Genomic DNA, 16,449 nt, shown 5'->3' with positions numbered 1-16,449 from the left:
TTTTTTTTTTTTTTTTTTTTTTTTTTTTTTTTTTTTTTTTTTTGAGACAGGGTCTTGCTCTGTCACCCAGACTGGAGTGCAGTGGCACAATCATAGCTCATTGTAACCTCGAGTTCCTGGCTTCAAGCCATCCTCCCACCACAGCCTCCCCAGTAGCTGAGACTTCAGGCATGCAACACCATACCCAGCTAAGTTTATAAAATTTTTTTGAAGAGATGAGGTCTCGCTATATTGCCCTGGCTGGTCTCAAATACCTGGCCTCAAGTGATCCTCCTACCTGGCCAGAGATGGACTTTTTAATAAGCGGTTTGTGATGGCAGATACCCATGTTGCAAAAATTAGATCCATTCTCCATATCATACAACAAAATAAATTCATACATGTAAATGTTCATGATAAAATCATACAAGTACTAAAAGAAAATATGGATGGCTCTCTCTACAACTGCACTGTCCAAAATGGTAGCCATTCTCCATATATGGCTACTGAGACCTTGAAATATACCTAGTGTGACTGAGGAACTAAATTTTCAGTTTTATTTAATTTTAATTAATTGAAATTTTAAAATGGATCTTCAATTAGGTATTGGAAAACTTTTTAAATACAACTGGAACAACCTGGTTATGTGAATTTACTTTTTTCAACTGCAAATTTTATGAAATCTAAATACAGATCAAGTATTTATGATGAAAATTTAGTGACCAAATTGAAATACGTTAAATGTATAAAACACACGTTAGTTGTTAAAAACTTAGCATAAAAAAAGAATGAAAAATATCTCAGTAATATTTTTAAATACTGATTACTTATTGAAATGATAATATTTTTGACACTTTGGGTTAAATAAAATATACTATTAAAATTAATTTCACTTGGGGTTTCTTTGGCTATAAATGTAGCTACTAAATATTTACATATGTATTACATTTACATATGTACTGCTCTATAACCTGGATCTAAGGAAATTTTTTCCAACAATGACTTAAAACTAAGAGGCAATCAAGAAACACTGATAATACTAACTGCACCAAAGAAAATAATCGGCTTAACACCATAATCAAAGAAAAATGACAAATAATAAACTGGGAAAAATATTTGCCACATATTAGGGATGATGTTGTCCCTAATATAAAATAAAGGGGGCTGGGCGCTCTGGCTCACACCTGTAATCACATACTTTGGGAGACTGAGGCGGGCAGATCACCTGATCTGCCAAGTCAGGAATTCCAGACCAGGCTGACCAACGTGGTGAAACCCGTCTCTATGAAAAATACAAAAATTAGTAGGGCATGGTGGCGCATGCCTCTAATCACAGCTACTGGGGAGGCCGAAGCAGGAGAATCACTTGAACCCAGGAGGTGGAGGTTGCAGTGAGCCAAGATGGCACCACTGCACTCCAGCCTGGGCTACAAGAGCGAAACTCCATCTCAAAAAATAAAAATAATAAAATAAAATGAAAAAAGACCTACAACTCTATAAAAATGGGCAAAAATATATGAAGAAACAGTTCAGAGAAAAAGAAATGCAAACCCCTAGACATAGGAAAAAGAGGTGAAGCGAGCTCAGAATCAGAGACACAAATTAAAATTACATTAGAGTATCATTTCTCACCATTTAGACGGCACAGACCTTAAGGCTGTACAATGTTTTTCTATTGGTGAGGCTCTAGGGTAAGAGGCAGTCTCATATCTGTTAGTGGGAATGCAAAATAATATAGCACATAGCACCCACAGAAGGGAATTTGGTAATGTCTAGCAAAACTGCAAATGTATTTATCCTTTGACCCAGTGATCCCACTTCTAGGAATCTATTTTAAAGATAAACCAGCAAGAATATGAATGCAAATATTCACAAAGCTGTTTATTGCATCACTGTTCATTCCACTGTCCATCTAGTTAACAAAATGAAGTTTCACTTCTGGCTTTGTTTGACTTACAAATAAACCAACAACAACAACAAATCCCCACTAAAATGTACGAGCAAAAGATTAGAAACAAGCACACATCCAAATGAATGATTGTGGTATATTTGTACAGTAGAATTTCTGCAGTTGTAAAATGCAATGAGAAATTTCTATCTATGGTCCAGAGTGATCTCTGAAATATACTGTTAAGTAAAAAATGCAAGGTGCAGAACTACAGTAGGCAACCTTTTTCTAAGAGGGAAGAAATAAGGAAACAATATGTAAACATGCACATATACATATATATCATACATACACATACATACAAACACACACACATACATATATATCTGAGTAGACACGTATGCACACATAGGTTTTTTTCTGAACTCTGTCCATTGAAAAGCCTAGAAGCAATGACCAGCTCAAAGGCAATGAGAACCTCTAACAACTATACTGTGGTCTCTAAATCCTGTTTACCACTAAAAAGATCTGGGGTAGGAAAAGTACAAAATAAATCTGAAATATCTTATTAAACCAGAAAGTAAAAATGTTATCAAAAACTACTGTAGTCTCATCAAAAAGATTCAGAAGCCAATTTAAAGACTCACACTGGACACAAAAATAATGAGCTTCAAAATAAACTGCAGGGGATTAAAACATATAAACTGTGTTAAAATCTACAAGTTCATAATGATAATAATAATAAAAAAACTTGTTGGTTTCCTCTGGAGGCTACTAGAAAATCAGCTCATTATTCTGATACTGGTTTAAATAGAAGAAAGAAAATCAAGCATCAATTTTCCTACATAAACTATATCTCAGGATAACAAATAGTTGATGGTGTTAACGTTTCTTGAGAGAAAAATTCCAGCTAGGAAATACAGGAAGGATGACAGAATATCATCATTTTATAACCCTTACTAAATAATAATCACAATAGCATCAAGATTTTTAACAGGGCCTGTGATCAGACTAACAACACCTAAATCCACTGATAGCCTTAACTTCACAAAAGAAGAAACGAGAAGGCATGTGTGCCTCCTGATGAGATGTAATAGGAAGTACCTAACACAGCCAGGAGTGGTGGCTCATGCCTGTAATCTTAGCACTTTGGGAGCCAAAGGTGGGCAGACTGCTTGAGCTCACGAGTTCGAGACCAGCCTGGGCAACATGGCAAAACCCCGTCTCTACAAAAAATACAAAAAATTAGCTGGGTGTGGTGGCACACACCTATAGTCCCAGCTACTGGAGAGGCTGAGGTGGGAGGAGGGCTTGAGCCCACGAGGCAGAGGCTGCAGTGAGCCGAGATCACACCATTACACCCCAGTCTGGCCAATAGAGTCAGACCTTGTCTCAATTGAAAAAAAAAAAAAAAAAAAAAAAAAAAAGTACATAACACTTCCTATGATGTGCTCTTGCCAAAAATTTCTGATAAGCTTCCAGTCTATCTCAAACTACTAGTTTACAGGAAATACAGGAGGAAACAGAGAAATATAATAATAAATAGCAACAAAGAAGATGCAGACAAGATACAGAGAATCCTATAGACAAATCCCTGTTTCCTCAACAAATAAACTTCCAGAGAAGGAAAAGAGAGAAAAATAGGGAAAGGAAGACTGTAAATAAGACAAGTGCATCTCTCATGTGTGGAAATTGTTTGGATCCCAAAATGCAAAAAAAAGTAATAATTTTAAAAAATGATGACAATCAAGGAAATTTGCTTTCTGAATAAATATTTGATATTAGGAAATTATTGTTAGAAATTAGACATGATAATAATATTATGATTATTTTAAAAGGAAAAAGACTCTGTATCTTTCAGAAATACATACAGCCATGTGCCACGTAACCATGTTTTGGTCAGCAATGGTCAATGGACATGAAACTGTAGTCTCATAAGATTATATAATGGAGCTGTCCTACACAGGTGTACCACTTTTTATCTTTTATACCATATCTTACCTTTTCTATATTTAGATGTTTGGATACACAAATACCATTTTGTTACAACTGCCCATAGTATTCAGTACAGTGACATACTATACAGGTCTATAGCCTAGAAGCAATAGGCTATATCCTACAGCCTAGGTGTGTAGCAGGCTATACCATCTAAGTTTGTGTGAGTACACTCTATGATGTATGCACAATGATGAAATCACCTAATGACACATTTCTTAGAACATATCTGTGTGGTTAAATGACAAAGAACTTTATAATCTATTATGTACAGAGCAGATAATACAATGTCCAATTTTCTTCATAAGGAACCAGTAAATGAGAAGAAAGGAGTAAATGAGAAGAAATGAGGAAGGGGGCAGAGAAAACAGAACTGGCCGGGAGTTGACAATTAAAAGCCTGACTTTAAAGTAGGAGAGCCTGGATTCCAGTCTTAGCACCACCACTATTAGCTATAAGACCTAATCAAGCCGGGCGCGGTGGCTCAAGCCTGTAATCCCAGCACTTTGGGAGGCCGAGACGGGCGGATCACGAGGTCAGGAGATCGAGTCCATCCTGGCTAACACGGTGAAACCCCGTCTCTACTAAAAATACAAAAAACTAGCCGGGCGAGGTGGCGGGCGCCTGTAGTCCCAGCTACTCCGGAGGCTGAGGCAGGAGAATGGCGTAAACCCGAGAGGCGGAGCTTGCAGTGAGCTGAGATCCGGCCACTGAACTCCAGTCCGGGCGACAGAGCGAGACTCTGCCTCTAAAAAAAAAAAAAAAAAAAAGACCTAATCAAGATCCTAAACACACTGAGGCTTAGTTATTCTCTGTCTGTAAAGAAGAGGTAACAGTAGTGGGTTCCTCATAGAGTTGCTGCAAGCATTAAAGAAACAGTGCATGTAGTGTACTCAGCACAGTACCTAGGCACATAGTTATCACTCAGTACATGTTAGCTTTCATTATTACTATTGTCAATTATTGCCGTTGTCATTCAAGATCACCAATCTGGAGTTAGGAGTGGCGAAACTAGAATAAAATCTGCTGAATCCATAGCCCACATTCTTCCTGCTACATTATGATGCCTCACCTACCTCTCCTTGACTCTCTCAGTGGAGTCTGAGAATGAGTAACAAACATACTCTGCAATAAGCTTCCCTATTTATACTACAAACCTTTAATGACACTGCTTCTCAGCCTCCACTTCTGTAATCAAATAGCCATCCTTTGTGGTAACTTAAAGTGTTCTTACGGTTGATGGCTATTCATCTGGTAGGATGTAAATACCCATGTATTTTTAATCCCCTTAAAAATGAATGCACACACCACTTACAAATTCATCTGAAACATTCTGCACTTTCAACATCCTCCCAAACCATGGCTCCAAATTTTTACTACATTGGGTGCTGGCATAAGTTATACAAGGCCAAACTCAGGTTCCAAACATACAAAACAAAGTGATAAAACATTAAACTGGCTGGGCGCGGTGGCTCAAGCCTGTAATCCCAGCACTTTGGGAGGCCGAGACGGGCGGATCACGAGGTCAGGAGATCGAGACCATCCTGGCTAACCCGGTGAAACCCCGTCTCTACTAAAAATACAAAAAACTAGCCGGGCGAGGTGGCGGGCGCCTGTAGTCCCAGCTACTCAGGAGGCTGAGGCAGGAGAATGGCGTGAACCCGGGAGGCGGGGCTTGCAGTGAGCTGAGATCTGGCCACTGCACTCCAGCCTGGGTGACAGAGCGAGACTCTGTCTCAAAAAAAAAAAACAAAAACAAAAAAAAAACACATTAAACTTTGCATGCAGCATAAACTAATACATAATATTACAATGCTAAGTAGCCATACATTATTTTAATGGTAAGAAAACATGTTGGTATCTTCCCATCAAATAAATGTTCCCACATCTATTTAATAACAGACATTATGAAAATCTCTTTAGATTTGTTTTAATTCTTCATGCAACAATTCTGACCACATGCCACTGCCTGATGCTCCCTCTTCTTTGACAGACACTACACTTGCCTGGTTTGAGTCTCCTTAACCATCCATTTCTATCACACCTCTGAAACACTAGGGTTCCCTAGAACTCACTGTTTACTTTTCTTCTACATAGTTTCCCTGTGCAAATTGATGCTGAACCACAACAGCTTCAACTATTTACAAAAACTCTTTCAATCACTGATTTATTCATCCATTCAACAAATATGTGCTGGGCCCCTAGTGTGTGGCAGGTGTTCTTTGGATACAAAAGGATCAAAAACAAATACAGTCTTGCCTTCATGAACCCTACAGTTGGGGGGGGGGTGGTATTAACACTAAATAAACTCAAAACTGAATGAGCAATTACAATAGTGGAAAACGCATACAGACAAGGAGAGGAGGTACATGGTGTGGTAAGAGGGCAGAATAGAGGGATTTGACCTCATCATGGAAATGCAGTGAATGATTCCCTGAGAAAATGATGAATGAGCTGACAGCAAACTCATAATTCTATCCCAAACCTCTCTTCTGAATTATAGACCAGAATTTCAGTTACGTGTTAAGTATCTCCAGCTAAGAGAGCATACACACTAGAAACTCAACCTCTTGCAAACTGAGTTATCTTTCCCTCTAATGGCTACCAGCTTCCACAGCTTTGTGTGATTTTCCACAACCAGAAATTTTACAATTATCCTTTACTATATCCCCTTCGTCACTCTCCTGCCCAGTTCTTCACTGAGTCCTATCAATTCTGTTTCCTAAATCCTTCTTCTATATGTCCCCTTTCTCCATTTTCAGTTATCAGTATCTCCCTCCTAGTTAGTACTACAATTCGCTTGTTCTGATTTATCTCTGTCCCGTCCAGTCTCTTACCTATACTCAATAGAGAACCATCATACAAAATAAGTCTTTTCTCTCTTTACAATCTTTCAGTGACCCTCACTGCTTATATTTTGGGCAAAAAGTCCAAACTTTTATCATGACCTAAAAGGCTTTGCATAGTTCATCAGCCTCATCTCCCATCACTCTCTATCATATGTGGAAAGTTCAGTGACATCAATCCATGACCACATGGCTCCAAATCATTACATTTCTTCTGTTTGAAGTGGCCTACCTCATCTTCCATCTGCCCCCAAACCCCTTTATCCCCAAATGCCAGTATGAGAATTGGTCTATGAGTGTATAGTAAAATTTAAAAAGTTCAAAGTTAGCAAACCAGTGTTAGTCCCCAGTATTTCTGGCAATGTAAGCAGTGTCCTGGAGGACTCCTGGTAGCTTTCAAGTGTCAGTCCAAATATTTCCCTCTCTGTGATGCCTTTTATGACTTCTCAATGTTGGGGAATCATCATTTATTGTCCAAACTGAGATCCTTTTGAGAGTAAAGGGAATGCTATCATTAACTATGTTGGACAGTGGGAATAATCCAGGACTGCCTCAGGGAAACTGGATGCACAGTCTGCCTCCCACTAAACAGAGCTTGGTGCTTTCTTATCTGAACTCCCAAAGCCCCTTTGTCTATTCACCGCATACTACGTGTTCGCATGTCAAGTCTCCTGCTTGTCGGGGACTCCACAAAGGCAGGGCCAGGCCTTTTTATCTATCTCCAGCATCTCTCCAGTCCCAGGCACCAGAAACGACACAAAACATCATCAACAAAAGTTAATGTTTGTTCAATAAATTATCTGAGTGAATAACAAAGATCAGATGCCTTAACCTTGGCCAACAAAGGAATTTAAAAATTCATATTATCTTTTCTCATTCCAGACTATACTTCCTCATTATATTAAAGAAGGCTTTAAATGGGAGCAAAGTCTTCATAGACAGAAACTGTAAGCCTCAGGATCAATGACAAGTTGTCAATCAATTAATAACTACTTATTTAGACCAATCTACTCTTAAGGCCCACAGAGCACAATAGAAGGGTTTACATTTGGCTAGGGACAAAAACATATATAATAAAAATCAAAACTAACAATAAAATAAACTAAGCCTAAAATAAGTATTACAGGGGTTCATGGAAGGTAAGGGAGAAACCACTCTTATGGCAGAAGAAGGGCTCCTTGGAGGAGTGGGATTTGAACTGAGATTTGAGAAATATCTTGGATCACTAGAGACACAGTAGAGGGGAAGAAGGATATCCCAGGGTGAGGCAGGGGTGGGTGTTGGGGAGGCCATGGAAGGAAGGCACAAGATTTGTTTCGGGAGTCACATCTAGACTGTCATGGATTCCTGGCACAAACCAGAATATCTGAATTTTTAGCAACTACTAAGCAACTCAAGAGATGTTCCTGGATTCTCACTTCTTTCATCAAAATATTATCCACCTGAAACATATAATGAGATATATGTTGCTTATTCCTTATAATCTATTAATTGTAAGAACTGTTAACAAAATTATCTTAGCAAAACTGCTTTTGGCAGAACTTTCAGATAGAACCGCTGAAGTCACCCCGACTATCTGTGTCTTTGAGAAGTTCCCTGCAAATCACAGCCTGGCAGCCTGTAGCATCGCCTTACTTTACACCCAGCCTTTCAATTGTCTCATGTAAAAACACATAGTGCTAATACAGGGGATCTACTAGACCTCCTTGTCAACTGTGGAGTTCAGGAAGAAGCTTTTAGGAATGGCTATGATACGCACGCATGTCATGGTTTGTTGAGAGTACCTCCCTTACCACTTACATCCATGATGAAGGGTATGAAAAAGGTTCCCACACTTCAGAGAAAACAATCAACTTCTCAATCACCTTTCCCTACCCAGTTAAGGTGGGAAAAACCATAAGTCACCAGGTGAAGTGAAATATATTCTAACATGTGGTTTAACAATGAACTGAAACTGCTGCAGTATCCATGACACTCAAATAAAATACAGATCCATCCAAGAAAAGGAATTATTACTTAAAAACCATCATCTCCCTGCTCTGCTTTAAAGTACCTTTTTCCAAAAGCCCTCAAGCACTCAGGATATTGCATAACTAATGTTGGATCTACTTTTGAAGTAGTTTTCTAAAAAGACCAATCCAAATTCATATGTAGTGAGTCAATGGGATATATTTTTCCAGTAGTAGTGCTCAGTTTACTTTTTCCCCACTGACCCTACTGATAGGGCTGATATGGGCTACAAACTTATAGGGGAAACCAACATTGGGAGTGCATTGGGTGTTAGCTAAAGAATCCTTGCTTGGCATAAATGTGTCCCATGAATTTATAAAATTTTCATGGAGAGCAGTAAAATTACAACAAATGAGAAAAAAAATGGTTCAAGTTGCAGGAATACTTACTTAAACAACATTTACTTAACCAAAGGAGAAAATAAAAAGGCAATGAAGATGAAATTAAATAAACCATTCTACTTTTGGGATTAGCAAGTCGAATTTGGTGTGTAATAAGACTTTCTATGGTGCTATTATGAAAATCTCTGGAATGCTTTTCCAGATTTGTTGTCCAAATCTTTTAAAATAACAATAATCATCAAGATATTTCCTTTATCTTATCCGATGGAGAACGTAATAGCTAAGTGAAGTGAAGAAGCAAAGTACTCAGCTATTATTAAATGGCTTAAGAGCCTTACAAAGTCAACAATATAACATACTAGAATCAAAAATGAAAACAAAGGCAGAAAGATCCCTAAACTTGGGGGTGCTCTAATTCCACTTTTCTACAAGATATAAAGTATGTGGATGTCAACTCATGAATACTATAAACACATGCATTGAGATGGCGGGAGCCTGAGAAACAGGCAGAGGCAGGTATGTGCTGGAAGATCTAAAGGCTTGATGGAGAGAAGTGGGTGGGAGGAAGAAGGGAGGTGGTATGGGGCAAAGTAGGACAGGGGCCCTGAAAGAAGAAGGGAGTCACTGGGTTGGAAGCAAGAAGTCTACTGTCAGGCAGATAGGTGGGAGGAGCCAGATAGACAGCGGATCTGGAGATATGGTTAAAATACTGCACTGGAAAAGCTCATTCAGACACTAAAGTCTTGCAGGCAAAAGTAAGGTGTGGGATAGGAAGCAAAAGGGAGCCTGACGCGGTGGTTGATGCTGCGGTGGTCTTGGGGAGACTGAGGTGGGGGGATCACTTGAGTTCAGGAGTTCTAGATCAGCCTGGGCGACATGGCAAGACCTCGTCTCTACAAAAAACACAAAAACTATCCAGGTGTGTGGTATGCACCTGTGGCTCCAGCTACTCAAGAATCTGATGTGGGAGAATGACTTGAGCCAGGGAGGCAGAGGTTGCAGTGAGCCAAGATTGTGCCACTGCACTCCAGCCTGGGTGACAGAATGAAACCCTGTCTCAAGGAAAAATAAAAAATAAAAAAAAGGAGCAGGAGCGTCTATGGATAGAAATCTATGGGCCAGAAGAACGTGAAAAAACTTCAGAAAGGAAAGGAGAGGAAGATGAAAGCGATACTTGGCAAAGGTGGACTAAGAGGCCAAAGTCAGCCCAAGAGACAGAACAGGTGTAGGGTGAGACCCACTGGATGCTGGGAGCCTGAGTGGGCTCAGTGCACTAACAGGTCTCAACTTTCCTTGACCTCAGTTATTTTCTTTTTAATTTAGATTTAGATGATAGGAGTGCAGTTCTGTGACACAGATATATTGTGTATTGGTGAAGTCTGGGCTTTTAGCCTACCAATCACCCAAATAGTGTTGTGCCCAACAGGTAATTTCTCATCCCTCGCCACCCTCCCATCCTCCCACCTTTTGGAGTCTCCAGTGTCTATTATTTCACTCTAAACGTCCACATGTACACACTGTTTGGTTCCCACTTTATTCAAGTTATCTTAGAGGGAACAGCAGTGAATCTAATAAACCACGAGGTGGAGGGCTTCCTGAGCTTTCCCTGGACCTCTCCACCACTCCTTGATCCAGGCTCATTCTGGGAAAGATCCCAGCATGGAAAAAAAACCCTGACTGCTATGGCTGCAGCCAAATGTCAAATGAGACAGGATACATGAAAGGACTTTGAAAACCATAAGGCACACTATAATATTAGGCACTGTTATTCACTGAATCCCTGAGGCAAATAAGATGAAGACCACAGCTACAATCATAAGGGAAGGAATGCCTGTCAAATACAGAAATTGTATCTATTCCAAATCAAGATGCCCCTAACTAGAAATTCCTGTAATTTGGGGGCCAGGCACAGTGGCTCATGCCTGTAATCCCAGCACTCTGTGAGGCCAAGGCGGACAGATCACTTGAGGTCAAAAGATCGAGACCATCCTGGCTAACATGGTAAAACCCCATCTCTACTAAAAAATACAAAAAACTAGCCGGGCGAGGTGGCGGGCGCCTGTAGTCCCAGCTACTCGGGAGACTGAGGCAGGAGAATGGCGTAAACCTGGGAGGCGGAGCTTGCAGTGAGCTGAGATCCAGCCACTGCACTCCAGCCTGGGTGACAGAGCGAGATTCCGTCTCAAAAAAAAAAAAAAAAAAATATATATATATATAAATGAGCTGGCCATGGTGGCACATGCCTGTAATCCCAGCTACTCAGGAGGCTAAGGCATGAGAATTGCTTGCACCCAGGAGGTAGAGATTACAGTGAGATTGTGCCACTGCACTTCAGCCTGGGTGACAGAGCAAAACTCCATCTCAAAAAAAAAAAAAAAAAAAAAGAAATTCCAGTAATTTGAGAGGACATCATGCTTGGTATGTTTCCTGTCAAATATGTCTCAACATTTAAAAATCCTACCTGAGGCATAATATGGGGCTCTTAATAAACTACCATACACATTTATTAAAACTTAAGTCCGCATCTAATGTATTTCTCCAAGGAAATTTTGACACACTGCAGATCTTAACTAATTAGGTAAATTCCATTCCATTCAATCACTCATTGAGTGACTTCCAAGTGCAAGGTAGTGTGCTAGCTGCTATGGGGGTTGCTGAGATGAGTAAAAGGGCCTAGCCTTCCAGTAGCTTGGCCAAATAATTTCTCAGTTTCCATTTTAGATTGGGGAAGCTCCATCTCCTTTCACAAATGTAAGAGAAAGCAATCATTATTTTAGGTGATTAACCTACAACCTGGGAAATACATTTTCTAGTAACATAGTTAATAAAAAAGCAAAGAAACTTCTTAATACCTGGTGACTGGAGACACTGCTGTGTGCTCATTTCTATGTTTATCCTAGCCCAGTTTACGTCCAACCACTCTTGTCATAATTGCATAACCACAGCATGTCATGTTGTTTCTTGTTGCAACTATAACTTGTAAAATTAAACTTCAGAACTGAGACAGTCAAGCTAAATAATTGCCTACTTTAAAAAATATGTATGTATGTAATTTACGTGCCACTTCAGATAAGCTCTTGAATTATGATCTCTAGAAGTCAAAACTGTCACCATTTTTTAAAATATAGTTTCACTGTCGCAATTCTTCTTGTACACAAGCCCTATCCCTGTTTTTTCAGTTTTCTAAGCAGTACTTTATACTGGTCTATTGCAATCTGCTTTTTGTGTTTTATGGAGAACCCAATTAAGCATAATTTTTATTTACTCCATGCTACGGAACTTTCAAAATTGAGGCTCAAAGAAGGATCATGAAGTGGCCAAAGATGCATTTGTTTGCTAAAACCCTATTAATAAAAGTATCTTTACACAGTAAAGCTGGGAAAAAAAGGTCATCTGAATACCCACCATGTACATTGTGTAGGGTCCTCCAACCTGTATTATATATCATATAACCCTTCCCTCACTTTGGGAGGGAGGCTTCACTACATCCATTTCCAAAATAGCATTTTTAGGAGATGTGTATTTTCATGAAGACTGATCGACCCAATATCTCTGAGTGAATTCCGATTGACTAGATGTATAAGTAGATTTACATAGTCAATATGTTCCCAAAAAACTGGAGGCAAATCAACTTTCGCATACAAATTATTTTCATATAAACTTACATTGTAAGATCAGACCTGCCATAGCCTGACTTCTGATTGATAATCAGTGCTGTGCTGCTCAGAGCATTTGCTGGAGTCTGAAGCCTCTCCATGTGTACACACCCTTTCCCAACAACTGTCTGATGAGTTTGGATTCCATTCCACCCATGAGGAGGTGCAGAATGAAACAGTTTAAATCACCTAAAATAAGCAGTGACCACACTCTGAGATACCAGCTAAACATCAGGAGAGAAAATACAAACAAAGCAATGTTCCCCCCTTCCTTTATATTTGGTTCTAAGAAGCTGGAGGAAGACAAAGTATCACAAGACAGTGAGGTTTCACCAATTTCTCTGTTAACTGGAAATCTCCTTCTAAATCTCCCTCCACAATTATTATGCCATTACCCTTTAGTTAGGGCCACCCTCAAAGTAGAGCTGGAAGGAAACTTCAAAGGATACAGAACCCCAAGACCTCTGTACTTAACCATGTGAGCTCCACAAGATGCCTCATTATATGGCTGTAAGTTGTATTGATAAATTCAGATGAAGACAGTCATATTTATCATCTTAGGACTCTTCTGTAAATATGTCACCTGCCTTCTCCTGCCCTATTGGAAGGTGACATGACATTCCCTGTCCCAGCCTTTGGTGTCTCCTTTGGACAAAAACAAACAAACAAAAAACAAACACAAACAAACAAAAATCTTATAGAAGGGGGCTGCTTAGAGCCTGGAGCAAGCCACTCAGAATGTAAAACTCAAAGCTTGTCTGGTCACAAAGGCAACACAGCGCTGAGGCATGATTCACTTGGAAATTACACTCATAATAGTGCAAACCACCTTCCTCCTTAGTAGCATTTTTTAATCAGTCATAGCAAATAGTACCAAAGCTCTTGAATTATGCCCTGTGATTCTTCAAGAAGCTCAAACCCCTTCAGACAGTGGCCTATTAATTCCCAGAAACCCATGTTGAATATAAAGTGAGATGGGGCTGAGATGGGGCAGAGGAGGGTAAATTTCTAGCCAAGAAAACAAAATTATCAGTTTTCTAAACTCAGAGTTAAATTAAGTCAACCCTGGAGGAAAGCTGGAATTTTAAGATCCTTATAGGATGAACTTTTAACACTGGAGGATGTGAGACCTCTCTACCACCCAAGGCCATTTTTCTTTGGAAACGTGCCCCAATTGTGACAAAGCTAGACAACAGAAGCACCCCGCCCCTCCTCAGGCACCCACCCAAGAGCTGAGCGCAGTGGTCTTTGTTGCCCTTTTTAGAAGCCTCCAGGACTGTTCTCTGAAGCAGGTTTGCACAGCAGTAAACATTGACTGACATTCTATTTCAATGCTGTATTTGTGATCTGTGAAGTACCAGTCCCAGCATTGGTTTAACGCCTATAAATACAATCAGTTGTCCTACCACTGGTACTTCCTACTTTGTAAGTAGCAAAACAAAAATAGGTGCTCCAATCCAAATTAATTTCTATGTCTGACAATTGCATTTCCAAACAGCCAACATGGAACATGTTCTATTGATCCTACAGTCCAGTTCTAGACAATATGAAAAACGGGAGAAAACTCCAAATTCAGCATCTTGAACTTAAAAGACCTTTCAGAAACATCACCTTCTCCCCACAGTGCTGAAGTAGCCCAGGCCCACTCCACCTATGTTTGTTTCTATCCTGGTAGATCCCAATTCTATCAAATTAAAAGGTTATTCCCATTAGGCAGAAGCTGAACCCATCCCCTTGAATAGGGAGGTGTTCATTACATCTGTCTGTGTAATGAACTTGTCATTTCCCCAAACGGTCTGGACAGTCTCCTAAAAAAGAAAAAAAAAAAAAAAGAAAGAAAAAAGTTCTCCATGGAATCTATGGTGTGTCAGTCCCCTTCCTAACATCTGAGTCAGACTACGTGTGTCTTTACTGAGGTTCTGGGTGCCCAGGGTGTATCATTTTCAGAGTTGCTTCAGTAACTGAACTATGGCTGTCTTCCAGCCACGGACAACACAAGCACTATCTATTTTAAAACAATTTTCCTAATCCACAGGCAATGGAAGAGTTCCCATAGGTCACCGACATCCTATTGGAAACAAATTATTTCTCTCTCAAACTGCTTGCAGTCTCTCAGAATTAATGCGTGTTTATGTGCATAATTGTATATTTGGCCATGAAACTCTTGGGGCAAAGAGGACCACCCCAAATTTTACCGACATGCCTGAGCCATTCAGAGCTTTAGAAGAGAAATGAATGGGTAATGAGAGCCCTTAAGCCCAGGACTTGTCTCACACAAACAGTAAGTGGAAAGGAAAAAACAAAAACAAAAACTAACCCTCCGTAGAGGGAGGGGGCAGGGTGGAAGATAGGGAAAGGACATTAACCAGCAGACCTAAGGCAGCCGCGGCGGCGGCAGTTCGCGAACTGCCAGCAGAGGAGAGTGAAATCTGTTTCGTGTACAATAACCAAGCACCCTCTGGCTGCCTCGCATGGGCACGAATAATAAATACAACAAGGTGGGCAAACAGAGGCACCGAAACAAGCCACCTCAAAAAGGTCAAAACTTCAGAAATCCCGGGGGTCAAACCACCCACACAAACACATCAATCAATCAGAGCGGGAGAAGGGACTTGGATACTTAGCAAAGGATCCTACATTGTGTTTTTCCTTTCCAGCTCTGGCTTGCAAAGTACCGTGGCTACATGCAAAGCTAGAGGAGAGCAGGAAGGCTGAGGGCGGCAGGCTGCGGGTGGGAAGGGAGGGGTGTCTAACACCAGCCACCCAGGCCTCGATGTGACGAAAGTCGTCAGCAGCCCCGACCACATCCCAGACCCTCCGCCCTGGCCGGCAGACGCCGCTCGCGGCTCCCCCACCCCAGCTTCCATCCCTGGCAGCAGCCCCGCCAGCCCCGCACCAGCAGCAGCCCCAACCCGGGCCCCGCGCTGGCAGCGCCACGACCGCGGCTCCCATCCCTTCCGCGCGGCAGACACCCCGCAGGCCTCCCTCCCTGCCCACCCGGGGATGCCCGGGTAGCCGAGCCGGGGCGGGCTGCACTGCCAGCTCCCGCCGCCCCAGAGCAGGCGATGGCTCACGCTTACCTTGGGCGTTCGCGGGGGGGGGCTGAAGGTGGCAAGCCTCCCGCCCCCCGCCCCTGTCCTCCTCGCCTTTTTTCTTCCTCCCTCCTCCTCTTCCTCCTCCTCCTCCCCACAGTGTGTCCTGGGCTCCCCCTCCTCCCCGCCGCTTGGAGTAAGAACCCAAAACCCCGAAGCCGGGCCCGCGTGCAAGCGTGCGGGAGGCGGCGGCGCGCGGCCAGCTCTCCAGTAACTGAGCGCGGCGCGCAGCTCCCAACTAAAGTGTGAAAGAAGCGGCGGCCGCGGCGGCCGCGGCACGGAACGTCCCCCCGGGAGTGGGCAGGGAGCGAGCGGGAGCTGGCGCGGAGCGAGCGAGGGAGGGAAGCTCCTCGCTCAGTCACTCACTCGAGGGGCGGGGGCAGCAGACACTCCCCCACCGCCGGCCCCTCCCCGCGCCGGGCTCCCGCGCGCGCCTGGCTCTCCTCCCCGGGGCGGGGCCTGCGGAGGCAGCCACGGCGCAGCACGCTGGGGAGCGGGCTGGGGACTGCTAGGGCTGCGGGGCGGGAAGGAGAAGGGAGTGTGCGTGAACGTGTGAGTGTGTGTGTGGGCGACTGTGTGTGTGTGTGTGTGTGTGTACGTGTGTGAGCGCGAGCCCTGCAGCGGCCGGCCAGCCGGAGGGAA

At 42.1% G+C, this 16,449-nt stretch overlaps 1 protein-coding gene across 1 annotated transcript in view; it reads right to left on the bottom strand.

Moving 5' to 3' along the window:
* Nucleotides 1-16,185, bottom strand: part of C1H1orf21 (chromosome 1 C1orf21 homolog) — a 246,586-nt gene extending 230,401 nt beyond the window's left edge. The window contains exon 1 of the mRNA XM_023203458.3: nucleotides 15,796-16,185. The gene's annotated coding sequence lies outside the window, so the exon portion shown is untranslated. The remainder of the gene's footprint in view (nucleotides 1-15,795) is intronic.
* Nucleotides 16,186-16,449: the final 264 nt, after the last annotated feature.

Source organism: Piliocolobus tephrosceles, chromosome 1 (genome assembly GCF_002776525.5).
Source record: "Piliocolobus tephrosceles isolate RC106 chromosome 1, ASM277652v3, whole genome shotgun sequence".
In the NCBI taxonomy this organism is placed as follows: Eukaryota; Metazoa; Chordata; class Mammalia; order Primates; family Cercopithecidae; genus Piliocolobus; species Piliocolobus tephrosceles.
This window is presented reverse-complemented; position numbering and strand designations above follow the sequence as displayed.